Source organism: Acinonyx jubatus, chromosome A1 (genome assembly GCF_027475565.1).
Source record: "Acinonyx jubatus isolate Ajub_Pintada_27869175 chromosome A1, VMU_Ajub_asm_v1.0, whole genome shotgun sequence".
NCBI lineage: Eukaryota > Metazoa > Chordata > Mammalia > Carnivora > Felidae > Acinonyx > Acinonyx jubatus.
The window spans coordinates 26672626-26695529 of record NC_069380.1 but is presented as its reverse complement, the minus strand read 5'-3'; the positions used below and the strand labels follow the sequence as shown (position 1 = coordinate 26695529).

Below are 22904 nucleotides of genomic sequence, written 5' to 3'. Positions count from 1 at the left end.
ACTTCAGAAACACAGATGTTCTACTGAATCCTCACTTGCATACTCTCAGCTAAATTCAACCTCTGAGCTTTAAAAAGATTTTCTAAACTGTTAAGGACAAAAATAAATAAATAAAAATAAATGACATTATACATTCACATCTGGCTCTGTCACCATTTAGGGCATGCTATCACAAGCATTAAACATCTGGGCAGGGGAACAGGATCTATTTGGGAGCCCTTGGCTACCATGACAACTGAAGAGCATGGTCTCTCAAACTGTTCAGTCTCTGCTCATCTACTTTTGACACGACTGCAGTTGCCTAGAGTAGGCACCATTGTAAAACACCAGTCAACATGGTAAGTACTATTTATGTGCAGAAGGTAAGCTCCTAGGGGATGTTTCTCTTGCTTCTGCACGACTTTAATACTAGGGATAAGACAAATCCCTTCTATTTGCGCAATGCGGTTAAAATAATTCGGATTTTATGGCTTTTATGCATGGAAGTCTTCTATTTCTGCATTAAGATATCGCTCCTAATGAAAAAGTCTTAATGAAAATGGTGAAAATTTGCCACCACCCTTCTTTCTCCTATGAAGAAGGAAGACTTCCTTCTGGATGTTCAAAATTTTTATTGGCATTTTAAATGGCATAGAATATGGACAATAATAATTATAGCTTCCATGTATTAATGCTTCCTGTACATTGACTGTATAATGTACCTTGGACACAGCATTTTTCATTTATTCTTCAACACTACCTGTAAACTGGGGGCGCCTGGGTGGCTCAGTCAGTTAAGCATCCGGCTCTTGTTTTCAGCCTCATGGGTTTGTGAGTTCAAGCCCTGCAGTGGACTCCAAGCTGACCACAAAGCTTGCTTGGAATTCTCTCTCTCCCTCTTTCCCTCCCTCTCTCCCTGTCCTTTCCCCACTTGCTTGGCTAGCTCTCACATGTTCACACGCACACTCTCTCTCTCTCTCTCTCTCAAGATAAATAAACTTAAAAAAACTATCTGTTAAACTTAGTGTTATTATTTAGACTTCACAGTTTTGGAAACCAGACTATAGAGAAAGGTACAACATTCAGTCAACAAATATTTACAGAGTATCATGTGGCAGGCTCTGTGTTTCGCACTAGGAATATAATGGTATGAAGGCTTAGATCATATCCCTTCCTTCAGGGGGCTTATCATCCATGGGCAAGACTTGGCCTTACCCAAAGGAAAACAAATAGCTAGGGAGGGACACAGGCAGAAACAGAATCTGAGTCTGACCTCGAAACAAAGCACAAAACCTCGGGTCTGACGGACTTCTGTACCAGGAGCGTTGAGAGTCCTCGTTGACTCACCTCTTCCCGTCACACGATACATCCCATCAGCTAGCAAATCATGTTGTTACTAGCACACAGTTAACTCCAGGATGTGACCGCATCTAACCACCCTGGTCTAAACCACAACCATCGCTCACCGGGGCTATTACACGAGCTCCTAAAGAATCTCCCAGTGTCTGGCCCTTATTCCATTTATTCTCGAGACAGCAGCTGCCTGGGTCTTGCTACACTGTGCAGTCACACCGCATCACCTTTCGAGTCGAGACCCACTCGGGTCTCACGTGGCGTCAGAGAAAGAGCAAATCCTTACGGTGCGCTGCAGGCCTGACTCAGGGTGGGTCCCGATCACTTCATCTCCTGCCCCCTCACTAGCCCTGCTCACTCTTGTCTGGACGCATGGGCCTCAGTGCTTCCCCTTCCAACGTGGCCGGTTGCCTTCTCACTTCATGACCTCATTTCCCTCTGCCTGGAACCCGCTTTCCTAGGTATTTGCATGTTTGCTCCCTCACTTCCTCTGGCCCCAACCCAAGTGCTCCGATCTCCGCAAGGCTCCGTCTGATCACCGTATTTATGATCGCAGCCCTCCCCTAATATTCCCTATTGTCCCTTCCCTGCTTTATTATCCTATGAAGTACATATCACATCTGGCACGTTACATAGTCTATTTATTTATTCTGTATATTGGCTACCTCTCCCAGCTCTTCCTAGCTCCAGATAGTCTCAAATTAGACACTGATAATTAGGCCATCCTTCCCCCTGGGAGCCAAATGACTAGCATAGCGTTCTCTTCTTAAAAATATATGCCCCCCCCCAAAAAAACTTCATGAAGCAGAGATTTTGTCTATTTTGCTCAGTGCTTTCTCCACATGACCTGTAGTGCTTGGCACGTTGCAGGAGTTAAAAATTTGTTGAATGAATTAATATTTTACTGTATCTCCTATACTCAAGCAGATTGAAAGAGCACCAAAACCCCAAAACACTATTTTCAGAACTGCTAAAAACACATTTGTGGGTGGAAAAAAGCCTGGCCGTGTCCCTGAGCCTGCTTCATCCACTCCACCCGCACGGTTCATGAGCAGAAGATACAGGCATTGCCAGGGAACCTTCATCTCTGGAAAGACTTCCAACGGACAAAAGGCAAACGGTAAATTGCAAAAAAGCATGATGCAGCTGTTTTTCATTTTTATTGTAACTTGTTCAAACAAGTTGTTAAGCTGCAGGTGACATGGTGTGCCATGTATAAAATTGTAGGAAAAGGCTTGAGCCCCTTTAAAACACACTATTAGGAATGTGAAACTGTTGGGGCGCCTGGGTGGCACAGTCCGACTTCAGCCAGGTCACGATCTCGCGGTCCGTGAGTTTGAGCCCCGCGTCAGGCTCTGGGCTGATGGCTTGGAGCCTGTTTCCAATTCTGTGTCTCCCTCTCTCTCTGCCCCTCGCCCATTCATGCTCTGTCTCTCTCTGTCCCAAAAATAAATAAACGTTGAAAAAAAAATTTAAAAAAAAGAATGTGAAACTGTTTTGTTTGTTTAGGGTTCTAGGAGTAGTTCAATAGGAATTCAGATAGAAACCCCAAGCTGACAAGGAGCTATAGAAGAAAAATGCTTTTCTCTCTCTTACACCAAGGATAGCTCTGCGGTAAGTAAAAACACTGCTATTAGAAAGGGAACACTGTGCTAACCCACTTAAAAGTGTTAGTAGGATCTTAGCTAGGTTTAAGTGTAAATACTCGAGTGTTGGTGAGCTTCCTGAATGCCAGGGAGGTGGGCAGATTTCTGTTGTGACTATGGGACAGTTTGTAACAAGGATAATAAAGTCAAGGTATTGGACCAACTGTGCAAAGTTCCCCTCTTGTAAAAAAAAAACACCTCTTTTTCCTTATCTGAGTTATCAATATATTCTAAATAACTAATCTGTGACTATATATAACTTATTAGTAAAATGTTCTTTACGATCTTCCTTACCAATATTGCTGGTAATAAGTTAATATATCCTCTGGTCACAGAAGGGACTAATGTGTGTATAGCGCTTTAAAATCTCTCAAACCCACCAAACATAGTCTTTCATATGATCTGACCAATAATTCTGTAGGGAAGATCACAACTTTGTGCTTGCCACCAGCGAGAGCAAATGTGGTCACTGACATCCTAGTTCACGGACTCAAAAACCTATTGCTCTTGGGGCACCCGCAGGGCTCGGTTGGTTCAGCGTCTGACTCAGCTCAGTCACAATCTCACAGTTCACGAGTTTGAGCCCCACATTGGGCTCTCTCCTGTCAGTCCTGAGCTTGCTTCAAATCCTCTGTCCCTCTCTCTCTCTGCCTCTCCCCCACTCATTCTCTCTCTCTCTGCCCCCCCCATAATAAACAAACAAACAAACAAACAAACAAACAAACAAAAAACCCTACTGCTCTTTCTACCATGTGATGTAGATTCTCATGAAGGATAATCTGGTCTCTTCAAGGATGCATGTTAGGCTTGGGTAGAAATTCAGGTAGAGGCGTCTTATAAAAGATCTGCAGCCCTCACCCCTAACTTTGATCTGGCTAAATCCCACCTTGAGCTTAGGGTACTGCATGGGTTTAAGGCCAGCAGCTTCTAAGTCACTGAGCTGGGAACCCTGTAGGCAAAGGCAAGACTAGGAGAGCCTCTGCCTGGCACCTCTGAGGCAGAAAGGTAGAGAATAACTCCTTCGTGCGACCCCCCCATTACAATATCTTCCCCTGTTCAATGTTCCTGAAAAACTTCATAGAAACATATCCTTTTCATTACCAAAGACACTTCTATAACTGAGTCCTTAATTCAGTACATGAAAACATCATCTTATTTTGAGGGTTGAGAATGGGTAGAAGTATGGTTAGAACGATATACCATTTCTGGTTGAGTACCCTAATAATACGAATACTGGATTTTAAATGATGCAATTTTTTTTCCTACAAAACTTAAATTATTTCTATTCTATTCAGTGTCACAAATATTTTACCTTCTATGTGAAAAACATTGTGCTAGGTGTCGAAGGATAGAAAGATGAAAAAGAGATTATTTCTTACCTCCAGGAATCACCAGTCTAATGAAAAGAATCGAAATCTTTCTAGAATACATTTTACTTGTATCTACCTTCTTTAAAAGGGCATACAGAATATTTCTTTGGTGACTTAGGGTCATCATTATGAACATCAGCCATTGTCCTGGGCCACATGACAGGCACAGTGGTAGTTAGAAAACAATGAGGCATAGAAACTAAGGGCTACTGATCACAGAAGTTAACCAAGAACTTGCCTTCTGCCTTCTTGAATTGGGTAGATGTACAGATGGCTAGATGGACAGGTAGATGGATGGACAGAACAACAGACACATAGACAGAAATACCCCTGATGTCAATCGACTTCCTTATCTTTTCCTGTCTTTCCCATCTATGTGTGAACTAAAGTCTTGCTGTTATAGCAAATGTACTTTGGGCAAGTATAACACTGCCTTTAGCAGCCACTGAGGCACAGATGGCCTACAACCGAGCATCCGCAGAGTCTTCAAAACTGGCTCATTATTTCTTCTTGTCGGGCCTCTTCTCTGTCCCTACTGTCGGTTTCCCACCTCCCTTTATCCCTGGAATTTCCACAAGGTTTGCAACCACCCCTTCTAATCTGTGCCTGGTACTCGGCTATGCAACACTCTCGGTTGTTCTCAACCTACAACGGGCACTGCGTGCCCAGCAGAGTGCTGTCACAGAGCGGGCACTCAGGAAATGCAAGCACCTAGTTCCCATTCACGGGCCAGTCTTTGATCTTTCACGGTGCCCAGTCTCTTTGTCTTTCATACGATCAGGTTGATACGTACAGATACTGCTCCTCTTAGGGCTCAGCAAAGCACGTGGTCACCATCCCTCGCTGTGTATTTGTGCACATCTGTGAACAAAGTTTTCTTTTTTTCTTTAACCCTTGAGTACGACACTCACTATGCTTGCAATAACTCATTTGTGGCTGAACAGTTTGACAGCCTAAAAGTGCCTTATTATTTTCATAAATTTCCTCCACCCAGTGGTTCTAATTTAATAAAAGAGTCACTTCTGCGTTATTTATATTTTTATAAATAGTTTGCATTTCCGTTATAATGAATACACACTGGGTTTTAGTTATGTTAGTGTGGCTGTGCAATTCACTTTCTAGAAGCAGCATCACCACCCTTCCAATGCTGCTGCTTCTCATCTAATGATGACAAACCTCTAGAGGACATGAGAGCCTAAGGTTCACATCTTAGGCAAAGCAATCACAAAGCATGATTATTTCCACCCGTATAACTCTATACTTGCATCAAAAAAAAAAAAAAGCTCTTATTTATAACACAAACCACATCATGGAATCCTTCTATTTTCATCTCTTTGCAGGCTCTCATTAAAGCTAACACACATAATAGCATTAAAAAGTGATAGCTATTGCGTTATTATGGATTAATGTAAGGTGCATTGACACAAATACTAAAAATGACCATTACAAACACAGAAAAACATTACTCCATCATACTCTTAGGGACTTCATTTCTGTAAGATTTTTCCTATCTCCTGTTCATCCAGGGTAGAGCCAGAAAAATTAGAGTCTCTGGCTCAAACATATCTTTACTAATAGGATTGTTTCCTCAGGAATTAACTTTCTATGACGCCCCTAGTTTTGAAATTTTACACCCTCTGATAAGTATATGAAAATCCCAGCATTTCACTTTGACCCACTTCAAATTTACATGGCAGAGCTCCAAATGCTGAGAACTGCATAGTGCCCATTCTTAGCACATGATATCAACCATCTGCCCTGGCCATCAGGACAGAGTCCAGATATTTCTCCCATGTGATATTATAAAGGCAATGTGCTCTTGACATTTATGTAATTTTTTCTGGTGAAATTTGCAGGTGATAAATGGATTCTAGCTTTCTCAAACTGGGACCTACCTCACATGCATGTGAGTACTTTTCTTGTGCTGTATATCAACTGTGTGTGTGTGTGGGGGTGGGTGGGTGGGTGTGTGTGGGTGTGTGTATGTGGTGAGCAATTTAACAGAGACTGAATCATGTGAGTGCCCCCAGAAAAGCTAAAGATTCAGTAACGATTCAAACTGTTGTTTTTTAAGTTTTTACCAAACATTTATTAAGTGGAACTGGAGGAAAGTTATTTTGTATTAACAAAAGTGTGTATCTATTTATGGTGAGTTAACAGAGTTATTAGTTCACGTAGGTGAATGAACATATCACTTTCACATGCTTCAACCTCTTTCATTTCACAACTATTTGGTATCTCATTACTGGACAGAATTAGTTACTTATACTCCCCCGGGGAAGTGATAACTTACACAGATACAGTTACAAAGTTAAAAAATGGATTTCAAAGTTCTTTTGTTTGTTTACTTTCACACTGTCTTTTTTTTTTTTTTTTGTCAAAACATTTTCCAGTTTTCTGTGGTCCTTTTGTCTGTTCAGTTTTCTTTTATGATTTACCAAACAAAATCCTCAGAAATAGAGATTCAAAATAAATGTACAGTATTGTGACTGTAATTAATAATACTGTAATATATATTTGGAAGTAGCTAAGAGAGTATTTCTTAAAAGTTTTCACCACAAGAAAAAAAGTTTGTAACGTATATGGTAATGGATGATAACCAGACTTATTATGGTAATTGTTTTCCAATATATATATACATATCGAATCACTAAGTTGTACTCCTGAAACTCATGTAATGTTGTATGTCAATCATATGTCAATAAAATAAATACATTTAAAAAAAGAAACCACTCATTTCCAGTAAACGGACCTATATAAACTACTACTCGGTTTAAGAATTTCAAGTATGAACTGCCAAATTCAAGCGATTCTAAATCAGGGTAGTGGTGTGGCTTGCCGTAACACTATGCAAAATATTCAATAGAGAAATTCCTCAGTGCCAAGAATTTTTTGTTATTGTTAGGAAAATATTCATCAGGGATAGTTCAACAATGGCAACAATTCTTATTGGTATCTCGTGCCCACCCCTGTGAGGGAGCTGGAACAAATGTCGTATTATCAATCGCCTAAGTGTTACATGTGGAAACCTGAGTTAGCAGGTGCCATATTTGCCATTGATACTAAGGATACTCCACTGGCATATGGTGGTGCCCAGGGAAGCTGCCATTCCTTAACCCAGCTCTGTCCACCCAGACATGCACGTGCATCCACCAATCCATCAGCGAGGCATCAAGAATTACCATACTTAAGAAGAGTAATCCTTCAGTCTAAGTGTTTAAATGCACGATGCTAAACGTACACTGAAGGATTTGAAGCAAGGAACTTGCAACTATGACTCGGTCACACATCTGGTTCAGCCCTGTCCGGATGTCGGAATGCATCAGTCATTTTGGATTTATTCATAATGAAAGAAATCAAGTCACAACCCATGTGGTCTCAAAGGTCTACTTAGATGATGATGAAGACCTATGATACTCCCTGAAGTATGGCAGACTTTCCAAGCTTATTAAGAATATACGTTTCTGACATTTTAAATATCTTAAGTCAGTGATTTTAGCCCCTTGGGCAAAACAGTGTTGCAGCATGTAATTCAGGTTATTTCCACAGAGCCAGTTCAATCTCAAATCATCATTTCTAATGCATGCTTAGCAATGCTACTTGTGTGAAGTCACTTTGCACAGCAGTGCCAGCAACCACACAGTGTGACTTCACCAATTTCTTTGTACAGTGCACAAAACAAGTAAACGTCTCAGCAGTTGGGGAGCTTTGGCCAGAGGCCTGGGCTTGCCCCTGGGGGGTACCTCGTTCTTCTTCATGAATTCCAGCAGAGTCATCTTGCTTCTCAGCCTCACGCACTGGCCTCGTAAACAGATTCCCTAAATGATCCCCAAGATTCTGATGTCACATTAGGAGGGGACGCTTGCTTTTCTTTTTTGCCAATTCTGCCATTTTTTAAGTCATTCCTATCCAGTCAATCACCGTCAAGAGCCATCAATGAGTGTTAATGCTCTGTTATTAAAGAATTCTTGGTAACTTGTTTCATAGGGAGAGTTGGCCAAGGGCGACCATGGGAAGGCAAGACGAAGAAAACCCATTTCAACTACTCCAAGTTGATTTCTGTGAAACATACAGAATCAACTGATGTCCCATGCAGGCTCATTTTGAGTAAAGTGGTGTGTATTACAGCCAGAAGGGCAAATGAAGTAAATCACACAGTGAGCAAACCAGTTAACAGTAGCAGAAAATGTTAGTGGTGCCTGGGTGGCTCAGTTGGTTGAGCATCTGACATCAGCTCAGGTCATGATCTCGTGGTTCAAAAGTTCAAGTCCCGCATCGGGCTCAGTGCTGACAGCTCAGAGCCTGGAGCCTGCTTCAGATTCTGTGTTTCCCTTTCTGCCCCTTCCCTGCTCTCTCTCTCCCCCACTCTCTTTCTCTCAAAAATAAATAAACATTATTTAAAAAAAAAAAGCAGTAGTAGAAAATGTTAGAAGTGAAAATACAGATGTAACCCAATGGATTACACTCATACTCTTGTAAGTTACTAGTATGAGAGTATGAGAGTATTATATTTAAAGCATATCGCCCCACACCTGTTAGGAGGGCCATTATAAAACCAAACAAACAGAAGACAGTGAGTGTTACTATAAATGATTGTAAAATGGTGCATCTTCTGAAAAAAACATGATGGAGGTTCCTCAAAAGATTAAAAATAGAACTACCATTTGAGACCAAACAATTCCATTTCTCGGTATGCATCCAGAACAACTGAAATCAGGATCTCAGAGAGACATCTGCACACCCGTATTCACAGCGGCATTACTCACAATAGCCAAAAGGCAAAAACAACTATACTTCTAGCCACAGATGAATGAACGGAGAAAATGTGGTGTATACATACCAGGGAATGTTACCAAGCCATAAAAAAGGAAATCCTGAATCACGCTACGACACGGATAAAACCCGAGGACATAATGCTGAGTGAAATGAACCACTCACAGAAAGACAAATACTCCATGATTCCACTTATATGAGGTATCTACAGTATTCCAACTCGAAGAAACTTTTGGTGTTTTATATATATATAACCAATATACATAAACATATACATGGATCAGCTCTCTCCTAGGGATGCAAAAATATCAAAAGCAGGAGCAACAGGGCACCTTATGCTTTTCTTAGTTTACCCTGAGGGTAACAAGTCCTATCTCTATGATCACTGGAGTAGTGTTCACCGGAAAGCAGCCTGTTCAGAGCCCTATGCCCCCGCACTGCCCCACCGAGCATTTGCACTTAGCTTCACAGCACAGCGAGTGCAATGTCAAAATCACTACGGAAAGACTCTTTACCTTGGTGCGAGGAACCTGGGAAACACTGGACACGGTCAGCTCCTGAGGACAGTTCCCAGAAGAGGCCACAGGTCACAGGTGGGGCGGGCTGCCGGCTGGAACGGCTGTCGCTACGCACAGCATGCCCTAAACCCTGAAACGGAAGAAACCACGTGCGTGTGACCAGGGTGGAACAATTCTGAGTCGTTTCTTTTTGTAGGTTCTTAAATTCCTGCAGGAACATCGCACTTACTGCTTCACCCGTGCTTCTGAAGGCAGGCTGGAAATGGAAGCTGTCTGCCTGTCTCATGTACTCATAAACACTTCCTCAAAGCAGTGTGGTTTCTTCCTCGGCACCTGTGCTCACTTTCTGGCTCTTATTCCTCCACTCGCTCACTGTCCTCGGTTGTGTCACTTGCTTCAAGCAATCCAGGTCCTACATTTAGATTCATGGCTACGTATCCATCAGCTGTACCTAAGAACCACTAGACTGGCACATTCCCCTGCACCTTATATGTGGAGGGCAGCTTCTGAGGAGGGGATGCTGGGGACAGGATAGCAGGTGTAGAGCCTCGCTATACATTTGCCAAGTATGGTCTGCAGAACAGCAATGGAGCCATCACATGGAGCGTGCTAAACAAGCAGGATGCTGGACCCTACTCCAGAACTACTGAATCAGAGCCTGCATTTAACAAGATCCCCGCATGAACGGAATGTCGAATGGACATTACAGTTTGAGAAGCTCTGGTGTAAAATCTGAATATATTTGGAGCCAGATTTTAGAATTCACGGAGGGGGTATCGTTTCTGTAAGTGCAAGGCTACTTCTAGAATAAGGAAATAAATACTATTAATCAAGTATTTATTTGTGGGATGCATTACTTGCTTTCTTTGAAATAAGAGGAATAAATAAATCCAATTATTTTACGGATAGGGCCTTAAAGCATCATCAATAAGTTTAATAACCTTCCACAATGAGACTTAAATACATACTCTTTTTCTTTGTATTTTAATGAATCTTTTCATAAGGCATAGTTAAATCGTATTAGTAACAAATAGGCATGTTATCGTAATTTAATAATACTGAGAAATAATTCCTCCCAAAAGGGAAACAGGGCATAAACAAGTGAATTTTACATGAAGTAAAAGGAATCTAAGTGCTAGAACCCTCCATTTCCACATGCCCTTACAGGGACCAGCAACTAACATGCTATTCAAGTCTTTGTTCTTTTTCTTAAAGGCAGACTCAAAAACTATATAACTTTGAACCTCCATAAAACCCGGAACCATCCCTGGCCTAATTAATTATGAAAACCATTTTTAACTTTGGAATATACCACTTTTTAGTTTCTTTCAATATACTAGAAAATACCTCAAATTATATCACAATCATATAGTCTACAAATGAAAATAACTATTGAAGGAGGACCTGGAAATAATTCTGCTCATAGGTAAGAGAAGTTCTTTGTAATAAAAAGATTCTTATCTTTCAAAGTTATCATGTAACACCATTAAACTAAACAAATACATGGTTTATTCATATTTCTCTTCCGCTCTTCTTTTTCTCCCAAATTAACTAAAAAACCTGAATATTGCTGGGGGAAGGGGAATAACTAAAAGAAATACACAAAAATACTTTCTGGGCATTTTTGTTTACTTCCGCTTTATTATTTTCTTCAAGTATTACAAGGTCATATCTACTTGTGCTTCTTTGCGTGTTTTAGAAAATACAAAAGGTGGGGCGCCTGGGTGGCGCAGTCGGTTAAGCGCCCGACTTCAGCTCAGGTCACGATCTCGCGGTCCGCGAGTTCGAGCCCCGCGTCGGGCTCTGGGCTGATGGCTCAGAGCCTGGAGCTTGCTTCCGATTCTGTGTCTCCCTCTCTCTCTGCCCCTCCCCTGTTCATGCTGTGTCTCTGTCTCAAAAATAAATAAACGTTAAAAAAAAAAATTTAAAAAAAAAATTAAAAAAAGAAAATACAAAAGGTAAAACAAAAAAGTTTTAAAAAATACACAGAAAAAATGAGATAAATTCTGCTAACACTTTAGTGTCTCAAACTATTTAGATATAGATATTTTTAATGTGAATTTGAGTGTGTATATTTGTGTGTATTTGTGTTTACGTGAGTTGAAGAGTTCTGAAAATTGCTATTTCATCCACCAAACTCCTCATATAGTTTTCCAGAGAAAGAAAAACAGCCTTGCCTTTTATATTTGGCTACAATGTATTTCTTAGGTATCATTATCAGTTAAATGATCTCTCAATGTTGGGAACTTTGTTTCTGATGTTTCATTTTTATAAATAAAGCTATTGTGGAAATGGCTATAGATGTTTCCTCTTATATTTTTCTCATTCCATCCTTAGGATAAATACCTTTAACAGAAATTGTTAAATACTATTTTGAAACATATTACCAGTTTGCTTTCTGAAAAGTTTTATCATTTACAGCAACATCAAAAGACTTCATTAAGAAAAAAAGTATCTGCCATTATGAAAGTCAAAAAATGTGTTTTTGTTTTTAAAACTGCTTTATTAAAGTAAAATATGGGGGCGCCTGGGTGGCTCTGTTAGCTAAGCATCCAACTGTTGATTTCAGCGCCAGGTGTGATCTCACGGTGAGTGAATTCAAGCCCCACATCAGGCTCTGTGCTGATGGTGCAGAGCCTGCTTGGGATTCTCTCTCTCCTTCTTTCTCTGCCCTTCCCCCTGCTCGCTCTCACTCTCTCTCTCTCTCTCTCAAAAATAAACTTTAAAAAATAAAGTAAAATATGCATACAGAATAGTGTACAACTTAATGAGCTATCACAAAGCAAACACACCCTTGTACTCCCAACCAAGGTATGGAATATTAGCGGCATGAAAGCTGCCTCATGTCCCTGCTAGATGCACAAAATTTATCCATGCTGCTCATTTTATCTACAGTTCACTCACTTTTGTTGGTAGGTAATAATTAATTATGCAAATATACCACAATTTGCCATTCTCTTGTTGAGACACGCTATATCATTTAATGTAGTTTATATATTTGGGTGCTGCTGTTTTGGTCATACTAAAAAGTAAACTTTTAAGTAAATTTACATGTATTTAACATATATATTAAACCTATCAATCTTTTTCTTTTGTTATTACATTATTGGTGCTATCCTTTAAAAATCTTTTCCTTGGGGTGCCTGGGTGGCTCAGTCGGTTGAGCCTCCGACTTTGGCTCAGGTCATGATTTTGTGGTGCGTGGGTTCGAGCCCCATGTTGGGTTCTGTGCTGACAGCTCAGAGCCTGGATCCTGCTTCAAGTTCTGTGTCTCCCTCTTTCTCTCTGCCCCTCATCCACTCATGCTCTCTCTTTCTCTCAAGAATGAATAAATATTAAAAAAAATTTTTTTTAACTTTTCCTACCACAGGATTATGAAATGTTTACCTACATTTTCCTCTAATACTTTTTTCATTGTTTGTATCTTCACTTCACTTGGAATTTACTTGGATGTAAAGAGTTAAGTAGTTGTATGTCTGTTCATCTTCCCTCAATGGGTAGGCAATGTTCCCAAGAGCTTTTATGAAATAACCCATCTTTTCCCCCTGCTGTCATAAAATGCTTCCTTTATTATATACTAAATTCCCAAATATATACTTGAGTCTCTTTCTGGATGTTCTCTTATGTTTTTAAAACATGCTAATATATTCTTCAATTGGTCATGTAAGTACAAAGTATAAAATTCAAGAGGAAAAACAGCATATAAAGATAGTAAATAAGGCTTCTTTCACACCTGCCCACCAGACACATAGCTACTCTTCTCAAGTTCGACCATGGCTTTGAGTCATTTGTCTACCATTCCAAAAGTAATCTGTGCCTATAAAAAAAGTAAATATACACTCCTGGGTATATTAACATGTCTTTAAAATAGCATACCAAAGCACAGTTCTAGAGTTTGCATTTTCATATAAATCAACTCATCCGTGCTATCTCATCCTTTGTAATATCTGCATTATATGAATTTATTTAAAACCTATACCTCCTGATGAACTGAAACACTGTGTGTCATCTTTTGCTATTATCGGTAAACCTGAAATGAGTATCTGTGGGTAAATCTCAGAAGTACAATTCAGGATTGAAGTATATATGTATTTTTTAAACTACACACTTTGCAGGGTGCCTGGGTGTCTCAGTTGGTTAAGCATCTGACTCTTGATTTCAGCTCAGGTCATGATCTCATGGTTTGTGAGATCTCATGGTTTGTCCCTCGTTGGGCTCTGCAATGACAGCACGGAGCCTGCTTGTGATTCTCTACCTCTCTCTCTCTCTGCCCCTCCCCTGCTCTCTTTCTCAAAATAAAATAAATAAATAAACATTAAAAAAACTATTTATTTTGAAATAATTACAGATATATGCTGTTGTAAGAAATAACACAGATATGCCCTGTGTCACTCACCTAGTTTCCCCCAAGTGGTACCATTTTACAAAACTACAGTACATTATTACAACCAAGATATTGACTCTGATACAGCTGACATACCGAATATTTCCATCGCAAGAATCCTTCATGTTGCCCTTGTGTAGCCATACCCACTTATCTCTTTCCCCTATCCCCTTCTTTTTTTTTTTTTAATTTTTTTTTCAACGTTTATTTATTTTTGGGACAGAGAGAGACAGAGCATGAACGGGGGAGGGGCAGAGAGAGAGGGAGACACAGAATCGGAAACAGGCTCCAGGCTCTGAGCGGTCAGCACAGAGCCCGACGCGGGGCTCGAACTCCCGGACCGCAAGATCGTGACCTGGCTGAAGTCGGACGCTTAACCGACTGCACCACCCAGGCGCCCCTCCCCTATCCCCTTCTTAACCCCTGGGGACCACCAGTCTATTCTCCATTCCTATAATCTTGTCATTTAAAGAATGTTACATAAATGGAATCATGCAGAATGTAACTTGTTGGGATTGGCATTTTTCACTCAGCATAATGCTCTGGGGATTCATCAAGGTTGTTGCCTGTATCGACAGTTCATTTCTTTTTATTGCTGAGTACTATTCCATGGTACGGATGTATTATAGTTTGTTTAACTATACACTGAAGGACATTTGGGCTGCTTCCAAATTTTTGGCTATTAAAGATAAACATGCTATAAACATTTATGTACAGGTTTTTGTGATCATAAATCTTCATTTTTCTGGGATAAATGGCCAGTAATTCAATTCACGGTTTGAATGGCAGTTGCAGGCTTCGTTGTTTAAGAAATTGCCAGATTGTTTTCCCAAAGTGGCTGTGCCATTTTACATTCCTACCAAAGTGGTTCAGTTTCCCTGCATCTTTGGCAGCATCCGATGTTGCCACTAGTTTTTATTTTAGCTATTCTGATAGGTTTATAGTAAGATGTCTTCGAGATTCTAATTTGCATTTCCAAAATGACTAACGATGTCCAACATCTTTTCACATACTTATTGACCATCTACGTACATTCTTTGGTAAAATGTCTCTTCATGTATTTTTCCCATTTTCTAATTGGATTCTTTTTTTGTTATTGATTTCTTAGAGTTCTTTATATATTCTATGGTACTAGACTTTTCTAAGTGGTTTGCAAATATTTCCCCGGTCTGTAGCTTCTATTTTCATCTCTCAACACTCTTTCAAAGTAAAAAAAAAAAAAAAAAAAAAAAAAGCTAATAATTAACTCCATTTGATTGATCTATGAATCGTGTTTTTGTTGCCAAGTCTAAGAACTCTTTGTCTATTCCTAAATCCTCCAATTTTTCTGTTTTATTCTAACACTTTTATAGTTTGAAGTCCATGACCCATTTTGAGTTAATTTTTACATAATGCATGAGGACTGAAATTGAGGTCCATCTTTTCCCTATAAATGTCCAATTGCTCCAGCACGATTTGTTAAAAGGGCGTCTGTCTCCATTGAAACGCATTTGAACCTCTGTCAAAAGTCAGTTGTGCACATTTGTGTGGATCTTCATCTGGGTTCTCTGTCCTCTTCCACCAATCCATCTATCCCTCCACCAATACTACAGTCTTGATTATAGCGGCCATAAGAATTGGGTAGACTGATTCCTCCCATTTTGCTTTCTTCCAAATTCATTTTTATTTTTATTTTTAATATCTTAGTGTAGTTAATAAACAGTGCAATATTGGTTTCAGAAGTAGAATTCAGTGATTCATCACTTGCACACAACACCTAGTACTCATCACAAGTGCTCCCCTTAGCTCCCATCACCCATCTAGCCCATCTCCCACCCACCTCCCTCTATGTACCCTCAGTTTTCAAAATTCTTCAACTATTCTAATCCTTTGCTTTTCCATATAAAATTAGAATAATATTATCAATATCCACATATATCTTCCTTGGGATTTTGATAGGAATTACTATCAAAACTTTCTCTATCTCCTTCGGGAGAATAGATATCTTCCACTCCATGAACATGACATGTCTTTCCCTTTATTTAGACCTTTTGTTCTTTCATGTGTACTGTGCAGTTTTCAGCATACAAATCTTGTACATGTTTTGTTAGATTTATAACTAATTATTTCTTTTTTGAGCAATTATCATATTTTAAAATATCTGTGTTAATATGTCCTGATATTTTTATATTGAGCTTATATTCTGTGACCTTGCTGAACTTGATTTATTAGTTCTGGGATTTATTTTATTTTTTTAACAAATTCTTCGATATTTTCTATGTACACAATCATACCATCTACACATAAAGACATTTATATTCTTTCCTTCCTTCCCAGTATCAGTGCCTTTTTCCCCTTTTCTTGCCTTACACTGTTACATAAGAGTGCTAAAAGCAGATATTCTTGCCTTGCTCCCAACCTTAAAAAGAAAGCATTAAATCCTTCACCTTTAACTATGATGTCTATAGCATTTTTTGAAGATTACCATATATCAAATTGAATAAATCTCTCGTAGTCCTGATTTTTTATGAAAGTTTCTTGTGAATAGGTGTTGAACTTTGTCAAATGCTTTTTCTGTATCAATTGATATGGTCATGGGTCTCCTCTTCTCTAACCTGTTCATACAGTGGATCACATAGGTTGATTTTCAAATACTGAACCAGACTTTCATCCATGGAACACATCCCCCTCGGTCATGCTGTATAGTTCTTTTTATATATTGATGCATTTTATTTGCTACTAACTTGTTAAGTATTTTTGCATCTCTTTAAGAGATATTGGTATGTCTTTTTCTTTTCTGTATTGTTTTTGTCTGCTTTCAGTATTAGGGTAATACTAACTTTTTGTAATGAATTGAGAAGACTTTCCTTCTATCTTCTGGAAAAGACTGTGCAGGATTGGTATTAATTATTTTTTAAGTGTGTAATAGAAATCTCCAATGAAACCAACTGGACCTGGATATTTCACTTGGGGAAGATTTTAAATCATGAATCCCATTTCCTTAATAGTTACAGGGATATTCAAATTATCTACACTGTATCGGGTGAGTTGTAATAGTCTGTGCTTTTCAAGGAATTGGTTTATTCCATCTGAGTTGTCAAATTCATGTGGGTAAAATTGTTCATATTACCTTTATTCCTTTTCGATGTCTGCAGGATCTGCAGTGATACCTGCTGTTTGATTCTGGATATTGGTAATTGGCGTTTTTCTCTTTTCTCAGTCTTGCTAGAGGTTTGTCAATTATATTGATCTTTTCAAAGAACCAGTTCTTCGTTCCACTGATTTTCTCTGTTCTTCTGTTTTCAATTTAATTGACATCTGATTTTATTTTTCTTATTTTCTTTCTTCTGTTTGCTTTGGGCTTACTTTGCTATTCTGTTTCTAGGCTCTTGAGGTGGGGAACTTAGATTATTGGTTTAAGACATTTCCTCATGTTTAATAATATGAAATTAGTCCTATACATTTCCCTCTCACAACTGCCTTGGCTACTGCCCACAAATTTTGTTATGTTGTATTTTCAAGTTCATTTAGTTCAATGTATTTTTTTTAATTTCCCTTGACATTTCTTCTTCGACTCATGGATTATTTAGAAACGTGTTTAATTTCAAAGCATTGGATCACATTATCTTTCTATTATTGACTTCTAGTTTAATTTTATTGGTTGGAGTCAGAGAATATACTCTATAGGGCATCAAATCTATTAAACTTTTGAGATTGTTTTATGATGCAGTATGTGGTCTTTCTTGGTATATGTTCATGGGCCTGTGAAAAGAATGTATATTTTGTGCTGCTTAGTGGAATGTTTTATGAATGTTAATTAGATCCTGTTGGTTGATGGTGCTATGAATTATTCCATATCCTCACTAATTTTATGTGTAATTGTCTTGTCAGTGGTGGAGAAAGAGGCATTGAAGTGTTCACCTCTAATTATGGACTTGTCCATTTCTCCCTTCAGTCCTATAAGTTTTTACTTCACATATTTTTTGTAGGACTGTTGTTGGGTGTTTTACAGTCAGGATTGCCATGTTTTCTTGGCAGATTGATCCTTGTATCTCTATATAATGTCCAGCTCTGTCTCTGGCAATTTCTTTGTCTATATTATCTAATGATATAATCGCGAATTCCTTTGATTAATGTTTGCATAATATATATGTAATCGTATGTTTTTTTTTTAAGATTTTATTTTTAAACAATCTCTACACCCAATATGGGGCTTGAACTCACAACCCTGAGATCAAGAGTCACATGCTCCACCAACTGAGCCAGCCAGGTGATGCTATAATTGTATGATTTTATATATGTTCCTATACTTGTTACTTTCAACGTGCTTATATTGTTATATTTGAAATGAGTTCCTTATAGAGAGCACATAGTTGGTTCGTGTTTTTTGTAATCCACCCTGACAATTTATGTCTCTCATTTGATGTTTTTAGATTATCTGCATTAATGTAATTATTGACGGGTTAAGGCTTAAGTCTGCCATCTTTTTTATTTTCTGTTTTTTCTATTTTTCATTTGTTTTTTCTTGTGTTTCAAGTGGATTAGAGGACATTGCAGAATTCCATTTTGATGTATCTAGTGTTTTGGAATGTATCTCTCTATTTTTTAAAAATTTTTTAATGTTTATTTTTGAGGGGGGTGCACAAGCCAGGGAGGGGCAGAGAGAGAGGAGGACACAGAATCCAAGGCAGGCTCCGGGCTCTGAGCTGTCAGCACAGAGCTGTGGGGCTCAAACTCTCGAGCTGTGAGATCATGACCTGAGCCGAACTCGGATGCTTAACCGACTGAGCCATCCAGGCGCCCCGAAATATATCTCTTTAGTATAATTTTTCAGTGGCTGCTCTGGGTATTACATATATACATAATTTGTCTATTGGTGGCATCTTTTTACCAGTTCAAGTGAAGTATAGGAAACTTACCTACCTTTTATGTCCCTTTTCCTTCTCTATTTAAAATATAGTTGTATTAAATACTTCTACGTTTCTTTAGAAGCTCCATCAAACCACGTTATAATTTTCATTTCAACCACCTACTATAATTTAGAAACCTCACAAGAAGGAAAGTCTAATGTATTTACCCATACTTTTGTTTACCATGTTTTCTTGTCTTGATTTCCCAAAGTCCCCCCCCCCTTTTTTTGTTTTTGTTTTGTTTCCCTTCTGTTCAGAGAACGTTCTCAAGCTACTTTGCTGGGGGAAGGTCTGCTAATAGCTGGTATATGTGCTGCCAAAGCGAGCACAGGTCTGCTAATATCTGGATCTTATTTAAACCTTCTATTTTAAATGGCCTTCTCTGACACTGATCTCAGAGGGGAAAGGAGGATGATACCTCAGTACTGCTCCATTGACACTCAAATGGGAGTTTCTCATTACTGCTGGTTACAGTTATGGGTTCTGTCTCTGAATAAGGTCTCCTAAGACACTGAGCTGGGGTTAGTAGCTTCATTACCACTGGGCAACAGTGAGTCTCTGCAAGGCCTCTTCTGTCACAATCCAAGTTAGGGATGCCTAACTTTTTTTCCAGGTGGAGATGGAAGTCTAGATTCCCCAAGTGATCGCCACTGACACTGCAATGGGAAAAAGGAGCAACTTATTACTGGCCAGTGGGGCTGAAAGTCCTGGCTCCTTTTTTGGTTTCTGACTGCACTTCATTAGGAGTATTGTTATAGCCTGTAGTGGATAAAAGTCTAGGTTCCCCACTCTGCTTTTCCTGGCATGGGTGGTGGTGGGGCTAGTTTTTTTGTTTTGTCTTGTTTTGTTTTTCTATAATGTTTGGTGGAGTAAAGAGGTTACTGAGTAAAAGTGTTCTATTTTACCGGCTATTCCTTTCCTATCTTTCTGGATAAAAAGAGTAGACTTCCTTGGGATTTCTTTTTTTGTTTGTAGCCATTGGCATCCCGTGTTGCTGCCCTCTTAATTACTCAGTCTTGGACACATGAAGCCAGAAGAAAATTTAGAGAACTCCCCACTGGATCATTCCTCTGGTCCTGATGTCCTCAACCAGTCTTTCTTCTTGTCTCCACCTTTCAGAACCTTGTGTTTATTCTATGTATAACGTCCATGGTTTTCAGTTGAACTTAATGAGAGGAACAGGAGAAAGTACTTCTACTCCAATACCCAGAAGTCTACATTTTTAGTTTAGATTATCATTGGTGATTATCTAATTGCCTTCTATAGATGTACCGATTTACATTTCCATAGAGTTGGTCTTGTTTTCTGCTATTGGTCTTCATGGTAGAAATTGCTCTGTCATCTATCTGTCTTTGCCCTCACATCTAATTTGTCCAGGTTATAGGGGTTTCACGCCTGCCATTTTAGAGTCAACTTAAGCATTTCTGGTAGGAAATTCTTCTTTATGGGTGGAAAGGACGTAGGGACTGCCATTCAGAAGTAAGCTTTCCACAGATGTTCTCCTTCTTTCATTTGCCTGCCTCCTACTCAGCACCGTTCACCTGACTTGAAGACTGTTAGTGAACCTTGTCTAAGCCTATTCCACCTACAGAAAAAAAGAAAACACCGCACAGAGTCGTGAGGAGGGAACTTTTATTCCAATTTCTCGTATCTCATTTTAATTTATTTGAAATCAGGCTATATTTGACAAAACTTCCTTGACGCTTGTGGTATTTTATTGGGATAATTCTTTTGTCTCTCCGTTCTCTCCCACCCTGTATGTATGCTTCTCATTGTCCATTTTTATCAGCATTTTAAGAGTATGTGTATGCAAACTGCTGTCTTTCAGAGATGCCTCAAGTGTATACTTTTTATAAATACCTTATTTTCAGAGGCAGAAGATACCAGTAAGAAAACTGGGGATGGACAACGGCAGTTTTGTTGGAGGAGTATCCAGTGTCACTCGTTTAGCCCTTACACTTGATTATACCACCTCTCTGTTTTCCAGACTCTTGTGTCTTGTAAGTCCTTAAACGCTACTTTCAACACTAGTATGAACAGTATATTCCAAGATGAAGAAGGCGGCAATACCGTGTGAAAGCTTTATCATTTAAAACAGGAATACAATTAAAACACCTTCACTCAGTTAAAGCTTATTGCCATTAATACATTGTCCGCCAAATGCATTTTGCTTGTTGTTTTTTTTTTTAATTCAAAAGCTGAAGCTCCTGTTTTCCTCTACAAAGAAACACACAAACACAAAATAAAAAGATTAACTCTTTATGTACCTCAATGTAGTATACGAAGGTAGGTGTGTGTGTACATACACAAACTTCTGATAAAATATTTGCTCACGGTAAAGTATTTTGAGCAGAAAAAAGAAATGCATAAAAATGTAACTCCACATAATACTATTTAGCTATGACTGTTAAGTTTTCTTTGGAATATTCCACTCTAGTTTCTTCCTATGCACTTTTTTCTTCTTTTTATAAAATGGGCTCGCTCATACTATAAATACCATGTGAACCCTGCTTTATTCACTTAACATAATAATGTGTTTTCCCATTTGGTTAAATGGTCTTTAAAAACAGGAGTCTTTAATGGCTGTAATAATATTCTACCTTCATGACGGTATCATAATTTATTTAAACATTCTTCTATGTGAGGGTAAGCTTCTACAGTTTTGCTATTTTTAATAATGCTGCAAGGTATATTATTTTACATAAATCTTTGATTTATTTTCTTTTCTTAGGATAGACTGCTAGAATTTGGATTATTGGACTGTGGCTGCTGCAGCACAAACTTCCCTCCTAGAGCAGGAAACACTGCTGTGGGTCAAGAACTGGCTGTTCGCTCCTGGCCACAGCACTGAGAAGAGACTGCAAATTCTGCCTCCTTATAGCGAGACACTGTTGGGGTTCCCTTTCAAGTACTTATTTCCTGTGCAGCAGTGTGACCAGGCAAGCCTGGGGCTCCTCCCGCTTGCAAAAAGATTTGCCTGCTCTGCTCCTTAGGAAAGCTGCTAGGAACCAGGGAAACTGAGTCATAAATGTGTGCCCTCTCGTGTTTGCAGCCCTGCCTCTTTCCACCACTGGAGTAATAAGGATCAGATGACAGTGTGAATCAGCAGAAAGGTGCGACATTTGCTGCCGGAAGTCCTAGCCACTAATTTATTTCAGGAGAAAGGAAAGAGTTCCCATGCTATAAGGAAATAGCACCTTTAAAACAAAATTGGGAACACAGTAACTATACGTCAGTAGGCTTTTATGATTTATTTTCTTCTTTTGGGGGGAGGGAAGAGAAAATTTAGGAACTCTATAGTTTCACCACACTATGTGACTATACTGGTGTATCTCTGATCACGTTGTACTGTCAATGAGGCACTTTCGAAGCTGCTTTCTTTTCCTTAATAAATCGTGTGAGTTATTTAATCGTAAAAATGTGGCTTGTCATATGCTACTTTATAATATTTCATTCCTTAAAGTAAGAATGTTTTCTATTGCTGCCAACACAAATATCACTATCTTTACACAAAAGGAACTCTCATCTGTCAACTAACTTCGAAACACCCAATTTCCACCAGTTGTTTGCTCTTCTTGGAGCAGCCCTAGCAGGGAACGATTTACATTTTATTTATTCATGCTCTTTGCTCATTTTTTCTATTGAGGGGTTAGGGTTTTTTTTTTTTCTTATAGATTTGAGAAATACCTTTAAATATTGATGATATTAACCCTATGTCTGTCATATTTGTTCCAAATATTTTTCCCACTTTTCAGGGCCATTTGATTTTGTACCTGGTGCATTTCTTCCCCCCCCACCCCACCCCTTTTTTTTTAACCATTCAGAGATGTTTAAATTTAGTATGTTAATGTATCTCTTACTTTAGCATTTTTTTCTTTCTTATAGTTAGTATACATTCCCGAGTCCAAAATCACATGTATATTATGGTATATTTTATTCTTCTAGTTTTATTGTGATTTTACTATTTTATTATGATTTTGAACAATAAGATA

The 22904-nt window shown here is 38.8% G+C and overlaps 1 protein-coding gene and 2 long non-coding RNA genes across 5 annotated transcripts in view; 2 read left to right on the top strand and 1 right to left on the bottom strand.

The window, feature by feature from the left end:
- The window catches only part of ENOX1 (ecto-NOX disulfide-thiol exchanger 1), a 383452-nt gene extending 373686 nt beyond the window's left edge, over nt 1-9766 (bottom strand). For all 3 annotated transcript variants that reach the window (XM_053215935.1, XM_053215938.1, XM_053215941.1), the window contains exon 1: nt 9637-9766. The gene's annotated coding sequence lies outside the window, so the exon portion shown is untranslated. The remainder of the gene's footprint in view (nt 1-9636) is intronic.
- Nucleotides 6124-22331, top strand: LOC128314152 (uncharacterized). The gene is made up of 2 exons (XR_008295648.1): nt 6124-6254; nt 21644-22331. It is a non-coding gene; the product is annotated as an uncharacterized LOC128314152 (long non-coding RNA).
- Nucleotides 9767-11935, top strand: LOC128314158 (uncharacterized). The gene is made up of 2 exons (XR_008295655.1): nt 9767-11350; nt 11598-11935. It is a non-coding gene; the product is annotated as an uncharacterized LOC128314158 (long non-coding RNA).
- Nucleotides 22332-22904: the final 573 nt, after the last annotated feature.